Raw genomic sequence first — 16,807 nt, 5'->3', positions numbered from 1 at the left:
GCTGAATCCCGAAAGGCACCCCAAACCGCCGTGTCTTGAATTCCACAATCCCGTAAGTTCTACCCCTATGCACGCCTATCTTTCAAAATAAACCACAAGACCCAGGTGCTAGGGAACAGGGTAACTAAGAGGGGACCATTTGGGAAATCCTTCCAGGTTCATCAAGAATCACGAAATCCTGGTTAAGAACGCCTGGAAACCCCCCAACAATCATTTGACGCTGGCTGTGAGAGCCTTCAACCAAGGTATGCTTCATGGTCATTCAAAGCAGCCGAGAGCAGTGCCCACCCCAAGGGCAGGGTCTGAGCTCCAGGCAGGCCTTGATCCCATCTGGTCTCCCCCGCTCACCTGGACAGGTGCACCCGCTTCTCTGTGAACTGGCCTGGGCCGTGGACGGGGTCCTCGTGCGGCTCATTCTTCACCACTTCCACCCCTTCGCCTTTGTCGCTCTCCTGGTGGCTGTGTTTGCTGATGGTGTACAGCTGCCCAACGCGATACTGCAGGAAAACACAAAAGCCACACCCCTTGAGAAGAGTAGGTGGGAGCCGGGACAGAGTCTGGGCGAAGTGGACGAACCAGATTGATGGGTAGATAGACATAAATGATAGGTAGACGCACCTAAATGATAGATAACTAGATAGGGAGGGAGATGCTTTCCTCATTTATTCTTTAAAGTCCCCTTCAATCTGGGAACAATCCCCAAGCGTGCCAAATGTGCAGCTCTATTTTTATAAATGGACTTTTGCAACTTTTCCAATTGAAAACGGGCTCCAGGGCGACCAAACAGGCAGAAATACAAGGGTGCCAAAAGTCAAAAGCAGCTTCCCACGCTCTCATCTGGCAACCCTCGTACTTGCCAACCCTTCCCTCACTCCAAAGGACTCACTCCAAAGAGGAGGAATGAAAATCGACGCGCTTGTATCGCTCCACACGCTCGGAAAACGAGAATCTCCGGGGGGGAAAGGGCCAACAGAAAGGCACTGGCTTGCTGAGGGGCATCTAGCAAGGTTTGTGGCCAAGTGGGGGCATGAGCCTGGGTCTCCAAAATCCCAGTTCGACAAGAAGAGCAAACAGAAGACATAGATGAGAGAAGAGAACAAAACCACAAGGACAAGGAACCAAGTCATTCCAAAATTCTCCACGTCCATAAAGCGCAGCAGATATTAGTTTCCTGGGAGGCTGAAAATGCATTATCTTTCCTCCCCCGTTCCAAAACGGGAGCCACGCAGAACCCCACGTGGATGGCATCATGCTCCAAGGCAGCTGGCCAGTGCCCACGCTGGCAGGGTTGGCACATCGGTGTGGCGTTGTGTGGGACCACTTAGGAAAGAAGTTGCTTATTTCCCCCTGTATGTATTCCTCGTTGTGTTTAAGCAGAGAGAGAGAGAGAGAGAGAGAGAAAGAGATTCATGCGCCTGGCACCCTTATGCACCTGTGGCCCCCTCCCCCTTTTTCCATGGGGACCAGCTCCCGTTTCTCAATCCATGTGCTGGCCGACGTAGATCGCTGGCCTGATCTAGCAGGGCTCGTCTTAGGTTCTTACGTTGCCATGTGCCTCCATTACCCGAGGAATAGTTTTCTAAGCAAACAAGAGATCTCACCCTCGAGATCTTCCCTGCCCCTCCCATATATATAGGAACCCTGTTTTCCATTCCAGTGGGGTCACACATCCGCTTGGGACAACAGCCCTATGCCATGCCCAGGACGGAGACGGATCTCCGGTGCGTCCCGGGACAACATATGGGCCTCGGATGCTGTTGGCAGGGCTGGTTTCCCCTCTGGCAGGCCTGTCCTGTCCGCTGGAGGCTGGAGAACAAAAAGCCTCTCGCCTGCATCTGTCCCAGAGGAAGGTCAAGGATGGGAAAGGCGAGGGAAGCCCAAACAAGCCAGGCAGACGGCTAGGAACAACCTTGGCTTCTCCCAGCCTTGGAGGCCTCAGTTGGAAAGGTGCTCTCTGCTGTGTTTACTCTTCGTTTTCCCTTCCCCCCGCGCCTTCGGCTGCAAACAAAACACCCCGTCCTCCGGGCAGCCTGCAGAAATGAAAAAATGCACAGCGGCGCTAGAAATGCACAGCCAATTCGGTGAGGAAGAACGAATTCTGAACTGTCGGGCCTTTTGCTCGAGAGGGAGGCAAACGGGAATTCCGAAATATCCGAGCGCCTTTGCTGGCCAAAGAGGAAGGATACCCAGAGAGGACATCCTGGTGAGAAGCAATTATCGGCACGGAGAAGCCGTTGACGGGAGTCTGGGAGATTGAGAGGCCTCACCTACCTCACAGGGGATAAAATCTTGTAAGCTGTTTTGGGCTCCCATCGAGGAGAAAGGATGGGCATAACCGAAGTATAAATAAATAAATAAATAAAAACAGCTAGATGAGTTCGCACTCGTCGCCTGCCAGGCGCAATAGGGGTGTTTTCTGTCTCCTTAACCAAATGCGAGAATTTTCCCTCCTTCCTCCCGCGTGGGAAGCTACAAATAGTTTTATTGACTGATTGAGGAACCCTTACGGGAAGGGAGAACTGAATCTACCGAGTAAACATTGGCTCCCAGAAAGCTGCCAGGCCCGAGCAAATCCCGAAGACGACAACCAGGGCTGTTTGCTCAGGCCCAACAAGAAACATCGCCTGTGTGGAGGCGAGCTACTTTTAGCCTGGCACTCGGCAAAGAGGGGCTGAATCACACGCAGGCGGAGAGATCGCCAACCATCTGGTGTCTCCAGCCGCCAGGCAGAGCTGGAGGGCCGAGGCACGGCCCTCGAATTCATGAGTGATACCCAGGCACGGCCTCGGAAGGGCTAATGCAATTGTCCGTAGATCTCTGGGCATGCACAGAATGCCTCTGCCTCATGAGTTCAATGGCGGCCACACGTCTAGGAGGAGAAGAGAAGAGCACCGTGGCAAGGAGGGAGTTTGCACCAGGGATCTCGTCGTCTCTGAAGACACAGAACTGAGGCAGCAAGAAAGTCCACACCCGAGGATAACGGTCATCTCAGGTTTCTCAGCGGGAGGCCTTTGGTTGAAAGAAACTCCAACATTCGTAGAGGTTTTCCAACCAGAACACAAATCCACACCTGTGTGGTACAGGTAGGGCACCCCCTCCCCGCTCCAGAAGAGGACCGTACCGTGTCGATAATGCCTGCTAGAACGGGCTCTCGAAAGATTATAAAAGAACAGGGAGAAGCAGAGAAGAATAACACACACACCCCGAAACAAAGGCCTGTTTTCCCCAGCGACAGAATGACTAGAAAGTAGCTTTTATCCACGATTGTGCAGGTGTGGGAGGAATTCGGGTCTCTGCAGAAACGGGGAGGGGGAAAGAAGAGCAGGAAGACGGATGGGCAAATCTCACCCACAGACAAATCCATGTGCTGAAACGATTGAGGAGGTTGAGCTGGTGCAACTGCCTTGGTTGTTTCCCCTCCTCCAGGTTGTCAAATAACACCTCCATTTCCAAATGATTTTTCTGGACTCCCACTCTCAATTGTCATCTCGTGCCTTCCAGAGTTGCCAAAGCTGATTGGCTGCCTAGCACCGTGACATGGCTCTATGTGCGTGATCCCTGATTGGCCGGGCCCACCTCTCAGGTGAATCTAGGGAGAGGGCAATGGGCACCAGCGAAGGGGATTTGGGGCAGCAGCATCAACAAAGTAACGATGGTGTCCAAGAGAACTCAAAAGGCAGCATTGTGTAGTGGCTGGAGCCTCAAGCGAGAACCGCCAAGACCTGGGTTTGAATCCCCCCTCAGCCACGACGCCCACTGCGGTGACTTTGGGACAGTCGCTCTCTCTCGAGCAAGCCTCCCTCGCAGGGTTGTTGCGAGGAAGAACGTGGGGAACATTTATGCTTCCCTCAGCCCTTTGATTGGGGTAAAATTGCACCGAACAGAGAGGGCTAAAGCGGGAAGGAGAGGCTCACGCAAACAAAATCTTGTCTGGAAAAGAGATGCAAAAAGTGAATGCTGGCAGGGGCTTCTGGGAATTGTAGTCCATGGACATCTGGAGGGCTGCAGTTTGACTACCCCTGCTCTTGAGGATGCACAAGACACGGCAACTTTGTTTTTCAGCATCCTCTCCCAGCTGGAGCAAAGGGCACGCCAAACAAAACTCCTCGCCGGGAACGAAAAACGTGACTTTTGCGCCCGACAGGCGAGGCAGACGAGGGGAAGCGCGCTCCCCCGAAAACAATTCTGCACAATCATAATTTTATTATTTTCCTGACGATGCCTGTCGCCGCTCTAATCGCTGGAAAGATTGCTATCTCCGCTTCATCAAGTTGTTGAAATGTTCCAGGGAGAGTTGCGTGGAATTTTCGCTTGCTCACCCGGAGGACTGGGAATCAGCATCCTTTCCACACTCCCCTGGAGCATGCCAAGAGCAGCGCTGAACCACCGGGGCACTCCCACGCACAAAACCCAAGGGCCTCCGGGTTGCTCTTTTACAAGACACTCAATGCAGGAGACATGGTTCCGCCTCTTCACGGCCATTGGCCAATCCCGTGCTCCGTCTCGCGGTCACACTAAAAGGGCGACTGAATGTTGAAAAGCAGTTTTTAATGTTACGGACTCTGGGGAAAGCCCATTCCGAAAACAACGCAAACAGGTTTTCTAGGCACCGCGACCACCAACTTATGCGACCAGCAAACTCTTTCGGGGATGCCAGGCGGAAATTCGCAAATCAATAATTACTATTTTGCAAGGTGCCCTCCATAAGCCGACGATCCTCCTCGTCCAGCCTCCAGCATTAAGAATCTAATCACCGCTTAGCCTCGCCCCTTTATATCAGGTGTAAAATATTTGGGGCACCTTGCGCCACTCTCCTTACTACTGCTAGTAACACTCGAGAGGCACTGCCAAATAAAAATCTCGCGTCCCGCTTTGCTCTGCAGCAAGGCACAAAATCCTGTGGAGCAAACGTTCCTGTTATCACTCCCCCCCCCCATGAGTCATCCAATGCTGAGGAACAAGAACGCCGTACTGGCACCTGGCTCTCCCCGGAGCTGCGGCTGTGCCGACACGGAACTTCACCGACGACACGTCCCGATTTGGTTCTTAAATCCCCCAGTATCCCAGTGAGATGCCTGGCCTCCATGGCTGTACGGGGAAAACTGGTAGCGGATTTCCGGCAAACGCCAGCTTGGTTTCCTAACCCTGGACAAGAAAGTCCAGTTCGGAGCAGAGAATGGGCACTTTGTCTCTCTGCTCGGCCAAAGACTGTCGCTGTCTCGGGTGCCAAATGAAACCCACACCAGTTTCAGAGCTGGCGCTGGAATACAACTTTCGCTACAGAACAAGCGGAGCTCATAGGAGCATTGATATGTTGTGATTCAAAGGACTTGCGGAGATGCCACTAAACCAAAGCCCCATCCTCCCAAATCCCTTCCTTTGCCTGTTTCCTGTTGTATCCCACCTTTCTTCCAGGTAGTTCCAGACAACAAGCACGGGGGATCACCTCTTTGTTTAAAATTCCTCACCGTATCTGTGCGAGGCGGGCTACATTCGGTTTCCTGCGAACGTTCGGTTTATCATTTTAATTGCACAAACTCGGTCTCTAGTCCTCGTGACATTATTTTTTCTTGAAAGCCTTGAAATCAGATGGGATTGACCAGCGCCTGTGTTTTCAGAACAGACCTTTTGGAGTCCGTATCGTGAATAGCAGCTTCTTAACCCTCTGTCCAAGTGTGCCCGAGAGACAGAGCACGGGATTGACCAGCGCCCGTGAAGTGGTGGAACTACACGAACAAGGGCTGACTCAAGCATCCGGGAAAGCTAGACGCTTTTCGAATGCGCATTTGGCAAGCCGGGGAGGGAACCCACGAGACCTCCGGGTAACTTCTTGCCCTCCTCCACGGCTGGAAGCTAAACGTGCAGACTGACTTGATGCGCGCAAATGAGGTCATGGGGCCTAGTTTCGGTTTCGGGGGCACAAAACTCGGGGCTTGCCAAACACCAAGTCTGTGAGGCCCTGCCGAGAGCCTTCGCCGGACATCTCTGCGTGGGACGGCCGCTAGAAGGCTGTGTAATGATCTACAGCGGTTACCAAGGCTCCCTTCCTCCAGGGCACTCACAGGGAATGCATTCCGTTCCCTCTGTAAACCTCCGGAGATGCCAGATGACCCGTGTTCCTTCTCCGGCGGCTGACGGGCGAGCCACGAGGCTGTATCCCGGTGCTGGCCCTTTCTGTACCCATATGATACGACTCTCATCCCGCACAAGTTAGAAAGCAGGCCAAATTGCTCTTTTCTGCACCCCCGACACTGCTGTTATAGCACTGCTGCCAAGCGAGAACCGAGTTCAAATTCCAACTCCACCACGACTTCACATTCCCAAAGTCGAGTCGAGATTGGGTTGGCTGGGGGAAGCTGGATTCAGATCCTCAGGTCGCTTCCTGGGTGACGCTGGGAGAGTCCTTCTCCCTCTCTCTCCTCAGTCTAGTTTACTCTGCAGGGCTGTTGTGAGGGTTAAAATGGAGGCGGGGCGCGCAACATGCAGCCCCGTAAAGGGGCAGGGTGTGAAGTGGAGCTCTTTCCCTCAAACAGGACGGCAGAGAAAACTTATGTGAATCAGGAGCTACAGAAACGCCTAGTGTTATCCAAAGAGCTTTTTGCATGTGCTCAGAGACAATTTGCTCTTTCCGAAGCATTTCCAGTGCAAGCGAGCCAGCTGCTTCTGGCCTAACGCCACTCCCGAATAGGTTGCCAACCTCCAGGGGAGGCCCGGAGCTCTCCCAGACGTTCCTCCAGGCCACTGAGATCCTGGAGAGAGCGGCTGATTTGGAGGACGGACTCTATGGCATGGCATCCCCGCAGAGATCCCTTCCCTCTGCAAACACTGCCCCTAATCCCCCCAGGCATTTCCCCACACAAAGCTGGCAGCTGTGCTCCGAGAGGGGCAGAAGGCAGGAGCCGCGTGCTTCCTTCTGCCGGCAGGGCTCTCTCCCCCCTTCCTCTGCCTTCGCCTTCCCAGCGCCGTCCAGCTCCCCCTCCGAGCTGCTGCTGCATACCTTTGGTTTCCGTTGCTCCGCAGACCTGCCGAGGAGGAAGTTTCCATGACGCATGCTGCCTCGGCAACGGCAGCGTTTCACGTGAGGAGGCAGGAAGCGCGAGGAGAGGCCTGGCGTCAAGCTGACCCACGGAATTTGGGGGGGCCAAGACAGGAACCCGGTCCGCCACGTCCCTTTCGGCCCCCCGCCCCGTTCTCAGCCCAAGCGTTCGTGTCGCGGCTAGGAAGGCGGAACGGAACTGGGGTTCGAATCCCCCGTGCAGCCGGTAAGCTTTGTAGGCTGGATGCGTATCTCTTCCAGGCTTGACCGCCTTACAGGGCTGTTGTGCAGGCAAAACAGGGGAAAGAGAGGCGGGCTAAAAGCCATGTTCTGCCGGGCTGCTACAATGTCTGCTAGGGATACATCAGTCCGGATGAGGGCTGGGATTTATGTCTGGGCCAGGAGGTCCCAACAGGGTGCCCAAGGGCAAGTTTTTCGGGCACTCACCCAGTATTTTTAGGGAGTAGTTGGGATTTCTGGCCAATGGAGATTTGATTGTGTTTGCAGATTTTTTATATGATGTTTTGGAGAACGACTGTTTTTTATACCTTGCTTTTCAGTACCTTAAGGAGTCCCCAAACGGCTTACAAATACCGTTCCCTTCCTCTCCCCACAACAGATACCCAGTGAAGCAGGTGGGGCTGAGAGAGCTCTAAGAAAACTGCTCTGCAAGAACAGCACTAAGAGAACTGTGACCTGCCCATTGGCTGCATGTCCAGGAGTGGGGAGCCAAACAAGTTTCTCCAGATTAGAGGACTGCCGCTCTTAACCACAGCGATCATTCTGTAGCTGGCTCCGCCTCCTATGGCAGCCATTTTTACGGCAGCCATTCAAAGATAGACTGCCTCTGAACTTGAAGTTTCAGTAGCAGTTGACGGCAGATCTATCCCCCATGAATCTGCCTGCCTAGCTTTCAATATCTTCCAAGCCACTGGTCATATCTTCATCATGAGGCAGTGAATTCCACAAGTTAAATATATATTGTGCAAAGGAGGAATTTTTGCTGTGCTTCCCAAATCCACTGATTCCTTTATAGGAGAGGGTGGCAAAGTTCTTTCTTCTCTCCTGCCAGGCCTGATTTTACAAACTTCTCTCATTAGGTGTGTATTTTATGCACCAAAAAGCCCCAAGCTCATTCATGTTTCCTGATCAGGAAAATGCTCAAACCCTCAGGACACTTCCCTCCTCAAAACAAAGTAAGGTTGAGCCTTCATCCAATCAAGACTAAGCAAAATTTGCAAAAATTATTTGCTTCCCAATTGACAGGGCATAAAATGCAAAGCTATCATCTCTTGCTTTGCATCGAAGAGTCAAATTTCCGCTGTGAAGGATGCCATAACCCCCGCAAGTCAAACAGCTCAGGGAGAGGGGGAAATGGATGTCCACACCATCCAACGGAAAGGAAGCTGAGAGGCCCGGATTCGAGTCTCCCCCCACCCCAGCTACGGAACTGCATGCCGCAGGGAAAACAAGAGAAATCTCAAAGAGTCATGCAAATCGAATAGAAGCAGGGAATAGACCGTAAATCGAACAGACTGCAGAGGTGGGGAACGGGATCCTGTCTATTCTACATTGATTTATTTTTAAAACCAAGTGGCTAGATCTCATGGCTGTGAAGGCCCGTCCCATGCAGACCAGTTGCAGATGCCAGACCAGTCGTATGGTAACATCACCCGCGAAAATTCCTTCCAAAAGAGATCCCGTTCCACCCCACCCTGAACTTGCAGCTTAAATCCAGTTCGCTCAAGGAGATTTGTCAGTGTAACCGTGACTTCTCGTAGTAAGAAGTCTGGCTGGGCCCACTAAAACTAAAAACATGACCGAAAAGGTGCAGTTAGCACCATGCCTTGTGACAACAGTGCTGGGAGCAGTGAGAAAAACTACAATCTAGCACGGTGCGTACACACACACACACACACACACACACACCCTCCCAAGACAGCTCCCATTTCAGACTTGCGATGCCAGGTTGAGCACGCTGGCCCCATAGCCACGGAGATCCTTGCAGGAGAACTGCTCCTCCATCATCCAAATTAAAGCTACCCAGCACACCTTTTTACAGGACCTGGATGTCACATTAGCTCATCATCTCTTTCTACCTTAAAGTGACAGCTGGTTGTAGAGGAGAGTGTAGCTTAGGGGCAAATCTAGAACTCGGTTCCAGCTGAGCGAGGGAGGGGCCTGCTGCAGTGTACCAAAACCCTGGGAGACCAAAATCCCCCAGAATTAGCTTTCCGTTGGCAGGTCAGGATGTTGCTTTCAAACTACCGACCTCTGATGTGATATAGGCCTGGGAAGACTGTACCAAATGACCTGCTTCAATGAGTGTCAGAACCTTATCAGACAAAGCCGGCTTCTCTCTGTTATCAGGGAAGGCCTTGTACGGTATCTCGAAACCTCCGAACGAGACGTTTGGAGACTATTTGCCCTTCCATGTTTTGCACCAACAGGGAAGGCCAGATGATCTCTCTTCGCCTTGGACTCAGACGCACGTGTAGAGTTCTCAAACACGAGCGTATCTTCTTTCTCTCCTACCTCCGGGCTATGCAAAACACGGCTTTTAGAACTCAGGATACATTCTCGAGCGAGTCAGATTTCAGCCTGGGTTCCCCCAAGCTGCAAAACAAGAGAATTTACAGACTGAATCTGCCTTGGTTTGTTAGATTCAGCAATGCGAGAATCTAAGACACCCCATTTAGAGATAATACTGCGAAGAGGACACCGTCCAGCGCTACAGAACTTGCATGCTGCATGTGCAGAGTCCTGGGTTACATCTGCAGTGAGAATCTCAACCAGGAGAATGGGGAACAATCTCTGCTGGAAATCAGGGAGGGTTAGTCAGAGATTTATGAGGATTATTGGTGGCCGGGTTACGTAGGAAATGTCATTTGCACGATATTTCATTGGTGGAACTGGCCCTAGAGCGAAGACGGAAGGCAGAGGATTTGGTGGAGCCTGAACAGGAAGAAAAATCAATAAACCTAGAAGCCCTGGATTCAAGTCCACACATCTTATCTTAGAGACCAACCGAATTTTCGCAACGTAAGCTTCTGAGAATCAATCCCCTTTCGTGAGAGCTTTGACTCTCAAAAGCTTGCACACCTCAAATCTCACAATCTCATTTGTCTCTCGGGTTTTACTGAACTCGAATCCAGCGCCTCTGCCCCAGAACAACACAGCTACCCTCCCGAAACAAAACCAGATGGTCCTTGAACCGAACAATGTTCACTCATCCGAATGTTTCACTCTCCAGGGCTGAACTTGAAGCGACGCTCGACAGAAACCAGATCAGTTCTGCCAAGGCTCACCCATTTCTGATTTCAACCCACATCCCCATCAAGAGCGGAAGGGCAGCCCGACAGGATGGGAGAGACGAGGGATGAGGCTCCGGGGCCTCTCGGCCAAAGAGAACGAACCCACCCCCCAACTGGAGCTGGCCTACCCCCCTTGATCGCACAGCTCCCCAGAACCGGACCGCGCTTACCTCCTCCGTGGTGAGGGGCATACAAATCCGGTACTCTTTGACCAGCATGCTGCTTTCTCCTTGGACCAGGGTTGCCCGGCTGGCAGGAGGATCGACGCTGGCAGGATTCGAACACTAGCTTGTCACCAACCGAGTGGCCTCCAAGAGCTCTCCGAAGAAGGACGCATCCTGCGAGGGAGACAGGAAGCCCCAACATGGGGATGGTGGAGAGGTCAGGGTGGAGCAGCACTGAACTGTAGCCCAATCCAAGGCTCTCCCCTCCCTCCCTCCCTCCCTCCCTCCCTCTCCCTCTTAAGCTACAGGCACTCTCTGCTGGTGACTTCATAGCTGGTTGCCACAGCAGCAGTTGTGAGGTCACGATTTCTTCCTGTGCCCCTCCAAGGATCTGGAGGGGCCGAACCCTGGGAGGGAGACAGCCCAGAAAGCTTTTCTCTGGGGAAGGAAGATGGGGAGGAATTCCCACACGCTTCTCTTCCTTTTTTGGGGGGGAGAAAGGGGGTATGATGTCACTGCGATGCAAGAATTGTATACCTATAGAGCCGCAAGCCTGCCTGACATATCCAGACTTACCTGCTTACGTCCCCAAATCTGTTTCCAACGCCAAGTTGCTGACCGCTTGTGCATTATTAACCAAATTCCGTGTTTCTCGGATTATAAGCAGAGTCTGGGAGACCTGGGTGGGAATCTCCACTCACGGAAACTTGTGGGCTGCTCCCACCCCCTCCATGGAACCTACCTTGCAAGGTTGTTGGGAGGATAAAATAAAGGAGAGGAGAACAATGCATACTGCTTTGGGGAGAAGGGGGATGATAAGAAATAAAGTAAATAAATAAGTACAATAGGAATAAAGCAGGAAAGTCACCCACATCAGGCGGGGCTTGCAGGGGCGGGGCTTGCCAACTCTTTGTTCGAAAGAAGCCATGCTGATGTGGGCGGAGCTTGCTGACTTTGCTGAGAAGCATCTGTTTTGTGGACACAAAATCCACAGATCCAAACTTTTCCAGGCAGGGAAGTTGGCACTAAGCCCCCAAGATGCCAATTCCACCCTGCCCATGGGCACCGAAAGCACTAACTGCCTTTCCACTTCTTTTTAAAAACAATCCTCACAACAGCCCTGCAGGGTAGGCTCGGTCGCAATTCGACCAACGTTCTCCCCAGCACGTTCTCTACAACGTCGATTTAGACACTTCTGGGGCTAATCCAGTCTGAACTGGCCTTCCCCTGAAATTAAACTGCCCGAATCAGTCTTGAATTGCCGAACCACAATTCGGGTACAATTCGGCCATGCGGAGATTGGACAGTTTAAAGTTTAAAGGGACCAAAATTTCCCTTTCCCCTCTGTTCCATGGTCTGAGGAGGGCCTGGACTTCCAAGGTTGTTGGTCCAATCTCTTCACAAAACCCTCAAGAAAAGTGGCAGAAACCAGGGCCAAAATGCTGCTCCAAAGGCGGAACTGGATTTCAAGGGCTTCGGGACTCTTTTGTCAGACTGGCTGGAGGAAAGAGGTTTGGCGAACTTGAACTCGGTCAGGCAAATCAATCCGGCTCCTATTGACGCTTCACGCCTGAATGGCAACGGACCTCCCGGTCTGTGAACAGAAGGATTTCTCATGTTTTGTTTCTCCCTTTCCACTTCACACTGGCAAAGGTTGACTTTCTCCAAGGGAGACCGGACTTCCCCAGCCCAGAAGTCTCAGGTGCACCTTGAAAATCCTCCTTTGCGCACGGCGCTGGAGACGCAAAACATGCAACCGCATGGCTTCATTTACCGTCGACACATCGCTATAAATCTACGTGACCTGGATACACGGCGGAGTCTGTTAATGTTTACACGATGATTCTGTGCGGAACAGAAACGGCAGTTTTGTCCAACAAGACGGACATCCTTACCCCTCTCAATCGAGCGAAACCTGCAGTGCTTCCAGATCTCCGTTCCAAGAAAACCTGAAGATCCTGAAGTTCCATCCAGCCTGGAAATCTCTCCGGTTCTGGCACCGTAGGCCCAGCTCACTCGGCGGCCCAGCTGAAATCTCATTCCCCGCTTGGTGGCAATCTGGTCGGGGCTTATGAAAAGGTGCCCATGGATGAATGCCAAACTGACACCTTCCTACGACATAGTTTGGCATGCAGGAATCCTTCCCCATGTACCAAATGTATGCAGCGAGGGGTCGGTTCCGGCAAACTCCCACACCTCCCTCCTGAAAGCACGGGGGGGGGGGTGAAGTTGTCCAATCTGTCCATGGCAACGTTCCTCCTGGGAATGGAGAAGGACCCTGCAGGATGCAGTCTACAGCAGTCTATGTTACCTCGTTGTCTACCGGCAGGGAGAACCAACTCCGCTGAAAGAAGGTAACGGAGCAACCTGTATCTTTGTTCCTTCACATAAGCAATGAACAGACCAGCTTCTGGAAACGTGCTCTGTTGACCGTTCAAAAGTTTCCCTGTGGAACATAGTCTCTCGACAGGCTAACAGGGAGTTCGGTCCTACCCTACAGGGTTGTTGTTTATAAGAGAATGATTGGAAGGAATAAATCTGATCGTAAGTTCGTGTTGGACTCTGCCTGCCTGACAATACTTACAATTCAGTTTGGGTGAGGTAGGGGAAATCTGTGAAATCCAGCTTGCAAATGCCATCTTTTGAGCATTCGGAAGAAATGATCTGGAAGCCCTTTCCCTCAAAGGAAGCAACAGAGATTTGGCAAAGCCAAGATCAACAGGGCGCTTAGGGGAAAATACTCTGCACATGTTCAAAGGCACGTCTCTTAGGACAATCCAAAGCCGGCATAGAGAAGAGGCTCTGAAATACGTGAGCCTTGGAGTAAAAATTTAAAAGAATAAAAAGCACAGCCAATTAGCGTCCCCAGCGGTGGGGAAGGGAGCTATTCCCGAAGTAGGCAGGGGTCTACCCTGCAGGGTGGTTGTGCAAACAAGTGCCGCAAAAGAGCTGGGAAATATGCTACAAGTCCTAGATTGAGAACGGGGAACAGCAGAAACATTTAACTCTTCACCTGCCATTCCTCCACCTCTGAAAGGAGTTTTTCTCTACCCCACTGGTTTTATAGCATTTTGTGAAGCAGACAAATACCCCCCCCCCTCAACTTGCATTTCTCAGGAAGGCAGAAACCCCTTTTGAGGGGGGAAAAGGTACTCTGCGTCTGCTATGCTGCTTCCCACACTTCGGCCACATTGCCGCAACCTGTCCGGAGCCCACAGAGTCTTGGACGCACCATTGAGGCTTTGCCCCGGAGGAGTCTGTGGGAACGGATCTGAGCCAGGAATCCTGTGCTGGCTTGCCTATTCCCCCTGCTTCCTGCTCCTTTGTGTCTTCACTCACCAGGTAGCCCCACCCCAGTTCGACAAGCAAAGGATCACAGCCTCAGAATAACCCTGGGGTGGGAGGAACAAGCTTCCTACACATGTCAGGGTCCCTCCCATTAACCTACCTCACAGGGTTGTTTTTGCCAAAGGGCAGGAAAGAAAGTGGCAGCCCACTAGATGAGCTTTCCAGGGGAAATACAGCTTAGCAGTGGGGTTGCCAGCTCTGGGTATGAATTACCTGAGGATTTGGGGGGACGGATCTCAGCAGGGAGCAGTTCCAGAAAGTCACCCCCGCCAAAGCGGCCATTCTCTCCAGCGGAACCGCTCGGAGTCGTCGGGGGGCCAGCTACCCCGCCGGGAGGTTGGCAACCCTCCTTCGGAAGCCTGCGTTCAGCCAAGCCAGCCGCCCAGCCGCTTCGGGGGCCCCGATCCCGCGCCGAAGGGCACGGCGGGTGCGCTTCCGCCGGCGAGCTGCAGACTCAGAGGGCGCCTCCGGGCAGCGCGCGATCCTACACGGGGCGCAGCAGCGCCAAACCCGCCACGCGCTCCGCTCTCCACCCCGGGGCTGCCGAGACGGGCCAGGCGGGGAGGAGCTTCCAAGGGGAAGGCGCTCCCCCCCCCCTCCGTCCGCGATCCTCCGCCTCGGTAATTTTCCGCCCCGAGGGCGCCTCCGTGCGCTCCCAAGGCGAGCCCCGGCTGCGGTCGCATCCCGTGCGCGCCCTCGGGGCAGCCTTCCCCTGCAGGGACCCTCTCCGCGTTGGAAGGATCACAGCGCCCCCCTTCCCCATTCCCCACGTCCTCTCCAACGAGCCCCTCTTGCCATGGGGTGGGGGACCCTCGAGGCTCCCTCCGCGTAACAAGCCCACGCACCCACCCCGCGCCCCTCCGGGGTCTCCGACGGCGCGCCTTCCCTTCCCGTCCCGGGGGCCCCCACATCCAGTCCTTGGATCCCGTACCTTCCCGTCTGGGGCTGGGGGGTGTCCCCACTTCCGCGCGCTGTCCGCCGAGCTTTCTGCCTCGGGGGTCCCCACCTACAGCGCCCCTCCCGATGCTTGCAGGCGATTCTCTCGTCTTCTCTCCGCCTCCGCCCCGTCCCGATCCTCCCCGCCCTGGCGGCCCCCGACACCCTTCGTGGCTCACCCGGACGCGCGTCTCCGAGGCAGAGCTCCGCTGGAGGCGCCCTCCGCGGCGGAACAGCCGCCCTCCTGCCCGCTGCCCGGCTGCGGCGCCCCCCCGGGTCTGCAAGGCGCGCCCCGGGCGGAGGAGGGCGGCGATCGGGGCGAGGCGAGGCGAGGCTCCGGATCGGATCCGGCGCCGGGGCTCAGGCAGGCAGCAGCGGCGTCCAGACTCCGGCAGCCCAGTCCGCTTCGGCTCCGCTTGGCTGCAGACGACCCCTAGGGGAGAGAATCTGCCGGCGCACACGCCGCCAGTCTGAGCCGCCCCCTTCCTGGCCGGGAGGGGGGCGAGGGAGCGTCCTGGGCAAACACCTGGGAGCCGCGGGGGGGAGGGGGAGGGGGAGGGGGGCGACCCCCTTTGGCCAGCCTCCCGGGGGAGGGGGAGGAGCTCAGAGCAGCGCTTCCAAAGCTTTCCAATGTTCAGTGCTGGAAAGAATTCAACAGGTAAAGCCACACCCCTCCATGTAGCTAGAGGGGACGACTCTGTGGCCAGCCTCCGGAGGGAAGGGAAGGAGTGGCCGGCTGAATTTCCAATGTACAGTGTGGAAAATTCAACAGGTCGAGCCGCACCCCACCCTGTAGCTATGGGGGAGGGTGGAGCCGAGGGCAGTTTCCAAGAGCTTCCCCTGGCATGCCCAAAAAATCAGGTACCGTCTCCCAGGCAGGCTCTCCCTGGCTGGCCTGTTGCCCAAAGTGAGGTGAAGTCCTCAGGCTGCAATGCTGATAAATCAAGATGGTCCCCACCAAATTGGGGCTCAGCGGGGAGGGGGGGGTTCATCTATCGACCCCCAAGTCGGAAACAGTTCTTGGAGCACCTCCTGAAGTCTAGTTGGACACAAATCCACGTCTGTGAAAGGAACTGTGTTGACCACAAAAAATGTTCAGGCTTCTTCCCATTGCATAAGTCAAAACAGAGAATCTTGGTTTGTTTCTGCTTAAGACATCGGTGCATCGCATCCGGGAGACCCAGGTTCGAATCCTGACTGCTGCCGTGGATCTCTGTGTTGGTTTGAAGCAGCCGAATAAAGTTAGAACCTGTTTTGGGGGACTTGGAGGCCTTCCTGGGCTTCCGACGCACACGGCAAAGAAGAAGGCGCAATGATCATTTTTACAAATTAGGCAAGCGACAGACGGGAGATAAGGAGCCAGAGGTCAGGATGTCACCCGATTTGCCCAGAGGATAAAAAGAGATCTGTTTCGAAAGGAGATTAGGATCGGCTTGGGTGTGGCACCCTCTTCCCGCCAGCGATGAACTCTCTAAGCACAATGAATCGGTGAGGCAGGGCCCAGAGAGGGAGCAGGCGAGCCAAAATATGCTTTTCCTGGGAGTAAAGCCCAACAGATTGGTCTGAGAGGGCTGAGAAGTAGACCTGCCTGGGGGGGCTGTTGTTAGAGCAAAAATTTCTTCCTGAAATCGGATCTCCTTTGTTCACTTTCTTCCTGTTTTCAAAAGGGCCTTGGAGATACGGACTCATTTCCTAGCAGACCTCTGGTTGGAGGCATTGAACTTATCTGTTGTTTTGGCTTTAGTGTTGGAGACGTCGCCGATCGTGCCAAGAAATCCAAAGTCTGCAGCTTGATGGGCTTTTTTTGGGAGGGGGGGGTTGCCAACTTTGGCTGGCAAAATACCTGGAGGTTTGGGGGGATGGCCCGAGGAAGATGGGAAGGGAAGGACCTCAACTGTGCACAATGTTATTGATTCCGCCCTCCGAAGCAGCCGTTTCTTCCAGGGAAACTGATCTCTGTATCCTTCAGATCCAGAGTTTAACTTGAGGGAGGCCTCCGGGCCCCACCT

The 16,807-nt window shown here is 53.9% G+C and overlaps 1 protein-coding gene across 3 annotated transcripts in view; it reads right to left on the bottom strand.

Annotated features, from left to right (window-relative positions):
• Positions 1-15,245, bottom strand: part of LOC143826973 (cytoplasmic phosphatidylinositol transfer protein 1-like) — a 32,047-nt gene extending 16,802 nt beyond the window's left edge. The window contains exons 1-3 of one of the 3 annotated variants that reach the window (XM_077316046.1): positions 14,978-15,245; positions 10,521-10,688; positions 349-497 (exon numbers count right to left, since the gene is read on the bottom strand). The gene's annotated coding sequence lies outside the window, so the exon portion shown is untranslated. Of the gene's footprint in view, positions 1-348; positions 498-10,520; positions 10,689-14,075; positions 14,421-14,793; positions 14,936-14,977 lie in introns of those variants that run through there. The other 2 variants (XM_077316047.1, XM_077316049.1) reach the window with 2 other exon arrangements.
• Positions 15,246-16,807: the final 1,562 nt, after the last annotated feature.

This window comes from Paroedura picta, chromosome 17 (assembly GCF_049243985.1).
Source record: "Paroedura picta isolate Pp20150507F chromosome 17, Ppicta_v3.0, whole genome shotgun sequence".
Classification (NCBI taxonomy): Eukaryota; Metazoa; Chordata; class Lepidosauria; order Squamata; family Gekkonidae; genus Paroedura; species Paroedura picta.
Note: the sequence above shows the minus strand (reverse complement) of the source record. Positions and strands in the feature narration are given on the sequence as shown.